Source organism: Sminthopsis crassicaudata, chromosome 1 (genome assembly GCF_048593235.1).
Source record: "Sminthopsis crassicaudata isolate SCR6 chromosome 1, ASM4859323v1, whole genome shotgun sequence".
NCBI lineage: Eukaryota > Metazoa > Chordata > Mammalia > Dasyuromorphia > Dasyuridae > Sminthopsis > Sminthopsis crassicaudata.
Window position 1 is genome coordinate 658242122 of NC_133617.1, and position 11409 is coordinate 658253530.

An 11409-nucleotide genomic window follows, 5' to 3' on the forward strand; every position below is an offset into this window, starting at 1 on the left:
CTATCACCATTCAGTTTTCTCCAAAGGTCTATCATACCTAGTTTTTCTAATGTTCTATTTACTTTTTAAAATTTCTTTCTTGTTTGTTTTGTGGTTTGATTTGTCTAAATCTGAGAGTGCAAGGTTGAGATCTCCCACTATTATAGTTTTACTGTCTATTTCTTCTTGCAACTCTCTTAACTTTTCCTTTAGAAAATTATATGCTATACCACTTGGTGCATATATGTTTAATATTGATATGGCTTCATTGTTTATGCTACCTTTTAGCAGGATATAGTTTCCTTCCTTATCTCTTTTAGTTAGATCAACTTCTCTTTTGCTTGATCTGAGATAAGAATGGCTACCCATGCTTTTTTGGCTTTACTTGAAGAATAATAGATTCTTCTCCAACCTTTTACCTTTACTCTGTATGTATCTTCCTGCTTTAAGTGTGTTTCCTGTAAACAACATATTGTAGGGTTCTGACTTTTGATCCAGACTGCTATCTGTCTCCGTTTGATGGGAGAGTTCATCCCATTCACATTTACAGTTAAAATTACTAATTCTGTATTTCCTGCCTTCATATTATCCCCAGATTATGCTTTTTTTCCCTTGACCCTCCTGAACCCCTTCCCCAATATTTAATTTATAGACCCCACTTGTGACATGCAGCCCTCCATTTTTACTATTCCTCCCCCCTCCTTCCAAGTCCCTTCCCTTTTCTTGTGCCCTTCCCTTATTCCCTTTTTTTCCTTTTTCCCTTTTCCTCTCCCCCTTTTAATGAGGTGAGAGAGAATTCTTTGAGCCTACTCTGATGAGAATAAGATTCACACAATGTTTCTCCCCCTCTCTAAATTCCCTCAGATGTGGTATATTTTCTATGCCTCTTTCTGGGATGTACTTTCCCTCTTTTTATCACTCCTTCACCTTTTTCTGATCCTACCCCCTTCCCTTACTATTCCTCCTTTTTTTTTTTATCAGTAAAATAGAATTATGCATGCGGACTTTCTATATATCCACAACAGAGATACAGTTCTCAAGAGTTCTTTTTATCTTTTTCTGTTTCTCTTCAGTCTTGTGGATGTAGATCAAATTTTTTGTTTAAGTCTGTTTTTTTTTTTCCTTAGAAACAAATGGAATTCCTCTGTTTCATTAAATGACCATCTTCTTCCATGGAAGAAAATGGTAAACTTTGCTGGGTAGTTTATTTTTGGTTGCAATCCTTGATCTTTTGCCTTTCAGAATATCAGCTTCCAGGCCCTTCGATCTTTTAATGTGGAGGCAGCCAGATCTTGAGTGACCCTTATTGTGGCCCTTTGATATTTGAATTGCTTTTTTCTAGCTGCTTGCAATATTTTTTTTTCCTTTGTTTGGTAATTCTGCAGCTTAGTCACAAAATTCCACGGAGTTCTTTCTTTAGGGTCTTTTTCAGACGGTGTTTGATGAATTCTTTCAATGCCTATTTTCCCTTCTGTTTCTATTATCTCTGGACAGTTCTCTTTGATTTCCTATAAAATATAATCTAGGCTCATTTTTTGATCATAGTTTTTGGGAAGTCCAATGATCTTCAGATTATCTCTCCTAGATCTATTTTCCAGGTCTATAAATTTTCTCAGTAATTATTTGATGTTATTCTCCAGCTTTCTTTTTTCTTTTTTTTTTTTTTTTTTTTTTTTGTTTTGTTTTGTTTTGTTTTGTTTGACTGATTCTTGGGTTCACAATTCATCATTCATTTCTATTTGTTCCTGATTTTTAATGAGTTATTTTCTTCATTCACATTTTTTAGTTCTTTTTGTATATGCCCAATTGAGTTTTTAAATGAATTATTTTGCTCTATTGAATTTTTTTCCATTTCCCTAATTTTTTTTAGAGAGTTATTTTCTTTTTCTAATTCAGAAATCCTACTTTCTTGAGACTTTTTTTTTATTGTTTCCAATTCAGAAATCCTACTTTCCTGTGATTTTTAAACCTTTTCTAATTCACAAATTTTGTTTCCCTGAATCTCCTGTGAATTCTTTATTTTTTCCAACTCAAATTTCAGGACATTGTCTTCTCTTTCCTTTTCCCATTTTTCTTCAAACTCTCTTAACTTTTTAATACTCTCTTCTAGAAGAGAGTTATGTGATGGGAGGCAGGTATCGTTCCCCTTTAGACTGTTATCTGCTAACTCTCTGCTGTTAACTTCAGTGGGTTTGGATACCCACTCTTTCTCTGTGTATAAGGAATCAATTGTTCTCTTCAGCTTTTTACTCATTGTTAAAAATCTTATGGGTTCTGCCCTTGGGGTAAGAAGTTTATTTATTTACTTATTTAGCAGCTTCCTCCCAGACCTGATGGATATAGTGCCTCCTGTGCCTGATATAAGAGAGAGCTCTGGGAAAACGTTCCCCTCTCCCTCCCTGGAAATGCCTCAGAGGTGATAGGGCTGCGCTGTGAGGGTTGCCCAGTGAAGGACCCCGCTGTTTGTCCTAGTGTCTTCCCTGAGGTTTAAGACTGAACAGTATAAGTGACACAAAACCCGGCCAATGCGTCCCCTGGGGCATGGATATCAGCAGCTGATGTGAAAAGACCCTGTGATCAAATTGGAAGTGTCTGACCGGAAACCACAGTCCCTACTTCAAAGGTTCCACTTCTCTGGGTGTTCTGCTTCTCTGGGAATTCTGCTTTGTTGGGAATTCTACTGCTGCTAGAGTTCTACAGCCTCAGGCTAAGCCTTGCCCTATGTGGATTTGATATTGCCTCAGGCTGTATCCCAGCTGTTCAGGCTCTTAACTACCCCAAGGTGAAGCCCTGGACAGCAGAAGGTGGCTTCACAGCCATGCCAAGATCTGTTAAGTCACTTCTGGATTGAGGTGGTTATAGGATCTGGCTTTATATTTTAAAGTTGCTTGATTTCTCTTCTGAACTGCTGTTTTATAAGCAGAGAAGAGCTAACAGCCTGTGTTAGGTTCCTCTATCTCAGTGGCTTCTCTGATCCCAGAGTTCTCCCCAGCCCAATCGGTACAGTGTGCTAGCACCCAACTGTCTGTGCTGGCCTTTTTTCTTCCTCCCCTTGGAACTGATCTTTTCTGTAGAGACTCCAGATTCTCTTCAGCTGGTAAGTCATGCTTTTAATCCCTGTGTTTTCTATCAGTCCAGCGTTATTTTTGAGGCTGATGTAACTAATTGGTAATGAGGAAAGAAGGGAGCTTACAATTTTGCATGTATCTTTTCTGCCATCTTGGCTCCCTATTCTTTGAAGTTTGGTGGAGCAGACAAGATGACAATAATGCTTCATGGCTAATTTTGCTCCCACAGATTTTGATTTGTTCCTTGTGATCTTTATATTTCAAAAGTTTTTCATTCTTTATAATTTAGAGGATATGTGTATTCAGTGTAACAACAGATAATAAAAATAGTATCTTGATTTTTGTGGGTTCATGTTCCATATCAACAACTTCAGGGAACTATTTTGTCTGTAATGATACTCTGGTTTCATTAAAATTGACTTTTGAATTCTAAAAGAATTTTTGGAAACCACTTTCATAATTATCACAGTTCTTCTCATCAACACCATAAGCATCATTGATGCTACATTTATATTCCTAAAATTCCTAGAGGAAAAAAAAAAAAAAGATGAAATTTAAATCCATCTGCTTTCACATTTGAACTTAATGATCTTTTTCTTCTTCTTAGTAGTAGATTTCTTGATCAGCACAAGAAAGTATTGTGAGGTTACTTTCAGTTTTCTACCTGATAGGATTTTGTTCTGTAGCAGCTTTGGATTTTCTTTAGTAAAACCTAGATGTTGGAATAAGACTTTTAAGAGAGAAACAAGAGTTAAATTTTTTGTCACTTCTCTAATATGCAGACATTTAAAAATCTGTTCCTGCCCCATTTTGAATCAAGGTTTTATTTTCAATAGATATAAAACAAGTTTTCTGCAACTAAAATAAAACTGCATTAACTTTCTAAAACCTGTAAAACTCATTATAATTCATAAATATTATAATAAATAGTTAATATTAAGATAACACTTTCCAAAAATACTTGGCAATAAAAAACAGAGGTAAAGTTAATTTATTGCTCTAGTATCTGATTTTATTGTATTTCCCCTTTGCTAATTTTTTCACTAATTTGCCAAAGCACCTTTAGCCATTATTATATATTAATGTGTTACTATGGTAACAGGAAAATATATTTAAATAGACTTCAGGACATATTTATTAATATATCCTATGAATTTGCAACATTTTTTTATACTTCAGTGCCTATCTAAGTAAGTAGAAAATTTGTTATAGTAATTACCTAAAAAACATGCTTTAGATTAACCACATTTAAATCAATCTATCAATCAATCAATAAGCATTTAATAGCTGAGTAACTATGGAGGTACTGATCTAAACTGTGAACTTAGAAAACTAAAAACAATCCCTTAATTTGAATATTAACTTTCTAATGGGGAAATACAATGAATAAATAATTAGATACAGAAAAATATATGCACATTTATAACATTGGGCTTGCAGATGGAGGGGACCATTCTCTAGACTTGACCAGTTTCAGATATCATCTACGGAAACTTTTAATTGGTAGCATTCTGGTGATATATGAAAAAGGCAGCCCTTGCTCCTCAGTGCTTTATTTCTACTAGCTTCTGGTCTTAAGGTGAGAAATATTAGTCCTGGGAGATTGGTTAGGTTACTCTATCCCTCTCTAGGCAGAGAACTTGCCTAACAGCTAGGTCTATTTCTAAGACAATAATTATTTTGTTTGTTTCTTCTTTCCTTTGGGACAAAGTCTCATAAGATCTCTAAAAGGAGTTTGTGAATGGAATATTATGTAATTTTTAATTTTACTATGCCTTCCACTTAGTTTATGTTTTGATAAAAAGTTAAGGAAAGCATCCTGGTTGGTTTATCAATGGGAAATACACACTTGGGTCTCATGAGCTACAGTATTAGTAGGAGTAAGTCAGTTATAATCTTAGAAATGTAAATGTAGTGACTTGTAACAACTGACCCCTGTGGGGAAATCCTAACTTTCTGGAGTAGGTGCAGATTGAGAGGAAATAAATCCAGAAAGGAAGTAAGAGATTATGCTACATTGAGCATTAATGGTCTGGAGAAAGTGATATTCCTTAACCAGATTAGAGGAGAGGTATCTAAGAGGGGACTAATTCTTATGATGTGATTTGTCAAGAAGTGTCTAAAGACACTGAGCTCAAATGTGTGCATTTTGACTCTTTCATGAATGAGGAACTTTGTTAATAATCATAAAATTTCCAAAATTGTCCTGGTAGAGAAGGATGCCCTGGGTAACAATATTAAGATGATCTTTGGCAATGTCTCATCCCTAGTCAACAGTTCATTTAAAAAAAAAAAAAATTCTCTTCTGTTCTTTGAAATTAACAATAATACTGAATTCAACCATAGACTTAACAGTAATGTTCTTCAATTTCTCATAAGGTTGAGTTTTAGTAAAAGTGAAGAATGGTAGCTAGGAGAACCATTCCTAAAGTAAAATTTAGTTATATTAAATAAGGAACAAAGAGTGGAAGTGAGAAAGAAGCAGATTTTGGTTTGGTATAAGAAAATATATTTTAAAAATTAGAACTACCCCAAAATGCTATAGTTTTATTTATCATTTTCAATCATTTTCTAGTCACATTCTCTTTGTTGATCCTCTTTTGGGGATTTCATTAGCAAAGATACTGGAGTGGTTTTCCATTTCCTTCTCCAGATAATATGTCAGTTGAGGAAACTGAGGAACAGAGTTAAGTGACTTGCCCAGGATCACACAGCTAGTTAAGTGCCTGAGGCCAGATTTAGGATTAGTTGCTATGTATTTTCTACTCATCTTCCCTACAAAATATAATAGGATCTCTTAAAAGTCTTGTATTTTTTTTTTTTTTTTTTTTCATAATGATGGTAGGTCTTCTGATAAGCACAAAGTGGTTATGGTGGTTTTTCTGGAAACATATATTTGTATGTTGCCTCTCTCTTTCTTTATTTATTTACCTAATTCCTTCTTAAAAGGCTAGTAACACTACTGATAAAAGTAATATTTTTATAGAATTTTAAGATTTTGTAAAATGCTTTACATATAGGTCAGGTAGGTAGCACAGTGGAGGGATCACTGGGTTTAGAATTAGTAATACTTATCTTTCTGAGTTCATATTCACCCTCAGATACTTCTAGTTGTGTGATGCAAGTCACTTACCCTGTTTGTCTCAGTTCATCATCTTTAAAGTGATTTGGAGAAGGAGATGGCAAACAATGTCAGTATCTTTGCAATAAAACTCCCCAAAATGGAGTTTTGGAGAATTGGATATAACTGAAATAAGTATACAACATTACATATATTAATTTGGTCATCACAACAGCAATGTGAGGTAAGTGCTATTATTTAAATGTATTTTTAGAAGGGAAAAATTATAGGTAGAAATTAAGATTATGTGACTTTTTAAGGGATCACATAGCTAATAAGAATTTAATATAAGATATAAATACAGCCACTTCCTGACTCAATTTGACCCCTCTATTTATAATACTGGGGTGACCAGCAAACAATTATATAATTTTTGCCTCAATCAAAATCAAGACCTGATCAGTGGTGACATGAAAAATTACATTTCATTCCTTTCCAATCTATACTCTGGACTTTCTCTATTATGTTACAATTCTTCATCCAAAAGTTTCCATCTTGTCTTAAAATCCACATGCTGGTTGTAGCCTCTTTCTCTATTTTTCTTCCTCTCCCAGGGTGAATGTTTTCAGAATTTTAATTTAAGGACCAGGAAAACCAACTCTCATTCTTCTCTGGGTTGTACTTTATACTTTCTATGTCAGGCAGAAGTGTGCTAAGGACAACTCACACCAAATAACTAAAAATATGTTGTTAAATATTCAGTGTGAGCCTTTACATCTTAGAAATTGGACAAGTCTACAAATCAGAGCTCGATCATTTTTGTTGATTTAGACCTAAGAACATGGAGGGAAAATTACTGATGCAGATTGTGCTTAAACATATGTCCTGTGTATATTTTTCCCTCTTGAAAATGTAACTTTCTGACTCTTATTGATATTTTGGTGTGAATTTACTTATATTTGGACAACATTTCCACACACACAAAAAAATTAGATATTGAAGCACTTTATTTGTAAGTGCCTAACATGATAAGTTCATGAATCAAAGTACTCAAGAGGAGATACAAATTAATGACATATTCCATAGTAATTTAAATGAGTCCTATAATGAAAGGCATTGTAATTTTGAAATGCATTATATTTACATTTAAAATCAATGACAATACTTCCATTCTGGGCTAAGAGAATTAGGAACCCTACTTAACTCTATATCTAATCCTAAACCTGCAGCTGTAGCTACAAAACTGAATAAGTGCTTTCCTAGAAACACTGTCAAACACCTAGCTCTAATATAGTTCTGAAAGTAAATTGTGATGAAAGTAGAAATAATGCACAGCAATGCCATTTTTTTTTCTTCTAATATGGCTGTGATCACCATCAGAGTGTTTACTTTGATGTTTAAAAGAGCAAACTATTGGGGATGATTAATTAAGAGAAGTTTTCTCCTTTAAATAAATGAGTTCTGATCATTTCTTTGGATGAATTCTACAACATAAAGTCTTGTTTCATTTACTAATGTGCCATTCTGTTTGGCAAGCCCTTGCAGCACTGATTTAATGAGTTAGTATGACTTTCTAAGAATACATGGGTTTTACTTCCGGACCTACTAATGGAAAGTTGAGCAGTAATTAACAGAGAATGATTAGGTGCATGAGATTTAAATCAAGGACATTGTGTCTAAAAAAGTGATAAAAATGGAAATGACACAATCAGAGCAGCTGTTCACTTAAGAAACAAAAGGAAACCACTGATAAGGAATCCTCTGCTTGGTTCTCTAATCCTTCTAAAATGACAGGCTTTATAAAACTGAGAACAAGATAAGAAAGAGAGGACATTTTTGGAGAGTAATCAGGCTTGTACTGAAAAGTGAATGTAGTTCTGAAACCATATAGGGAACCCAAAATGTCTTGGTTTGTTGCCACAGCAAAAACTTGCCTTTCTCATGAATATCTTTCAATAGGCAGTTGTGAAATATTGTGAGAATTCCATTCTCTTACTCTCTTTACATTTTAGGCTTACAACCTTAAGTAAAAAGAACAGCATGAACATTTAAAATTCAAATACGGAGAAGCAAAGGCAAAAGAGAACACTGTCCAGCTTTTTACCTGGTGCAATTCAGCTTTCTCAGGACCATCTTGAGGTTGAGAAAAGGGCAAAACCAGAGATCAAGGAAATTCCATTAGTCTCCTCAAGAAAAGATCTTCCCTTTTATATGTATCAGAAAAGTTGGATATTATCTCTTTTGTTAGAGAATTTTGGAGATGGATATGCCTTTCGAGAAATACATGTGGCCCAATACTCATTGGATATGGGAAGAAAAAAGAAAATGTCCAATGCATTGGCAATTTAAGTAGATACAGGACGGGGGAAATTAAATATGATGCAATTGCTTGACAGGGATAATCAAAGGACAAGGTTATTTATAGCAAGTGCATTGATCTAATTCTCAAAAAATGTTATGAATGTACATGAGGCAGACCTGAAAAGTCCTGACTGAGAAGCCACTAAAGAGATTACAGAAAAGACAAGAGTTGCTCTGGAGAAATCTATATCTCAGAAGGTTGCTGTTGCTATGCCAGCTTGAGCTGCAGATAAACTAGTTCCAGCTACATATATCCATATACTATCTCAGCAAGGAGTTGCTTTCAATGCTGAAACTAAGCAAAGATTTATTGAGATGATGGAAATGCAAAAAAGATCCAATGGAGTCTCAGATTCAAAATTAATAAAAAAAATTCCTCATGGTTCTCCTCCTCCTTCTGCACCTGTCATGCATAATCCTAGCCAAAAGGTGACTGTGAAAGAGCAGCAAAAATGGAAAATTCCACCTTGTGTTGCAAACAGGGAAAAATGCAAAAAATTATATTGTTCCATTAGACAAACATCTGGCTGCTGATGGGAGGACTGCAGACAATCTCTCTATATAAAACTTTGCCAAACTAGATAAAGCTTTCTACATTGCTGATAGAAAGACTCATGAGGCAGTGGAGATGTGGGCTCAAATGGAGAGAAAAATGCCCCAAAAGGAAAAGGAAAAACATGATGAGAAGCTCCAAGAAATGGCCCGGAAATCTTGGGAGAGAAAATAAATTGGAAATAAGACCCATGTAGTGAAAGATGGGGAATCAAGAATGAGATGAAATAAAACATGATAGGTGCAAAGAGAAATGACATGAGAGAAATCTTTTCAGAGCAGCTCCTGATAAGAGATCAAAACTACAGAAAAACAAGAATTGAGATCTCAGTGAAATCCTTGCTCTTGGGGTGCCCAAACCTTAGACTTCCAATGAATTTTATATAATCAGAGGGTATTTTGTAGTGTTCTCCTTTGGAGGTCCTGGAGCAGCCTTCCTTTCAGTTCAGGGACCACCACAAGAAAAGCCAAGTGTTAAAGTCCAAATTCTTTATTGTCTCCTTGCCTGGGGTTGGGCAGCTTTCTGGAGAGCCTTTTAGATAGGCCTTGGTCTCAGTGAGAGAAGTACAGGAGACCATGCCTGCCACCATGGCGGTGTGAGATGGAGTGAACCTCTCTGAGTCCAAGGGCTTGTGCTTAAGCCTCCAGCCATCACAAAGGTAGATGATGGAATGAATCTATCTCTCAGTCCATTTTCTCAGTCTTTTTCTGGCTCAGAGAGACTTTGGTCTCAGTGGAGAAAAGAAGGAGGAGAGAGCCTGCCACCATGGTGGTGTGAGATGAGGGAGTGAATCTGGCTCTCCTCAACTGAGTTTGTCCCAGCTTATATGCTCACTACTGAGTATAAACCAATCATTATATCACTAGGAAACCATTATTTGTTGTAAGATTAAATCAATCATACGGAATTTAGAGAACTATTAAGTACCATGTTAAACTAGACAACCATTGTTTCATCACTTCCACTGATTTAACACCTTGTAAGAATCCTTGTTTTAAGTACAGAGTTCTGGCTCATAACAGAATTCAACGAAATTAGGGGTATGGACATTGGTTTTGCTGGTGGAGAAGATGAAATTTATAGTGTTTATGATCAAATATGGAGGAGTGGCAAAGACACGGCTCAAAATATCCACAAATCCTATAAAAATCTGGACAAAGACATGTATGATATAATCATTTTTCTTTCCCCACTCAGTCAGCTTACTTTTCCTAATTCCACTAACATTGAAGAAAGCTCCATACTACTCAGTCATATGAAATTAAGAATATTTTATCTTTAATGACATTAGTTTTGGGGATTAACATTTCATAGTAGAAATATCTTGCACATAAAGATTTATCATGGAGTTGTCCACTGCTTGTTTATTGTTTGTCCCTTCTCCCCTTAATTTTGAATGTGAGAGTATGCTTCTGTGTGGCACAACTATTCTAAATAAAACATTCAGATAAAAATACAATAAATTCTAATATTATTCATTTTGTTTGGCAATGGAATCTAATGTTCAACCTGCTTGCTTCTTCCTTTAAAAAAATTGCAAACAAACAAATAAAGACAAGTAATTCCTTTGATTTAATTTCTATTTTTGTTCTGGATTTCCATAAAAAGGCTCGGTAAATTAGTGATGTGTCCAAATTTAGAGATGGCCAGAATTAAAGGAAGGAGGAACAGAGAAGCTCAATAACAGATACATTGCATATATGGTCCCAGAATATTCTGCAGTTGACTTCAGTGATTCTCAGCTTCAACCTAGGAGATAAGACAATGCTTCTCATTACTGGTGCATTTAATAGACTACTCTTTCTATATCACCTGCACTTTTGATTTTCATATATTTTGAAGACATAATCATGAGGCCACTTATAAACATTATTAAGAGTCATTAAGTCATAAAGGTATGACATAGATTTAGTTGCCATAAGGAAAAATGGTTGAGTTTAGTGACCTCATTTAAAGGGATTTTTCTTTATCCTTGTTTAAATAATATTTCTTCCTTGTCACTGTTGAAATTTAGAGAATTATGTTGTCAACGCTCAGTGATTTAGGGACTTATTGCCCACTTGTTTCACTTCTTCTTGATGCCAAATTCAGAACCATTAATGTGTGTACCTAGTAGAGATCAAGAGCAGAAGAAAGTGATAGAACTAAATGAAACACCTTTTGTTGAGTATATATAGCCAAAGCTTTTCTTGAATGCAATATTAAAAAATAGATAAATTGAGAAAAGATTATTTATGAATGATATTTCTGTCCTTTACTGTTATTGATTTCTGTTATGAAATGTGCTTAAGTTCTCCTTAAAACTTTGGAATATTTATCTTCCCACAAATCTATTTTTTTTAACACTTCTCCCATCTATCATTATGTTGTTGTTCAATCTTCCTTCT

General features: G+C 34.8%; 1 pseudogene; it reads left to right on the top strand.

Annotated features, from left to right (window-relative positions):
- Positions 1-10706, top strand: part of LOC141551171 (SNW domain-containing protein 1-like) — a 102830-nt pseudogene extending 92124 nt beyond the window's left edge.
- The last annotated feature ends 703 nt before the right edge of the window (positions 10707-11409 follow it).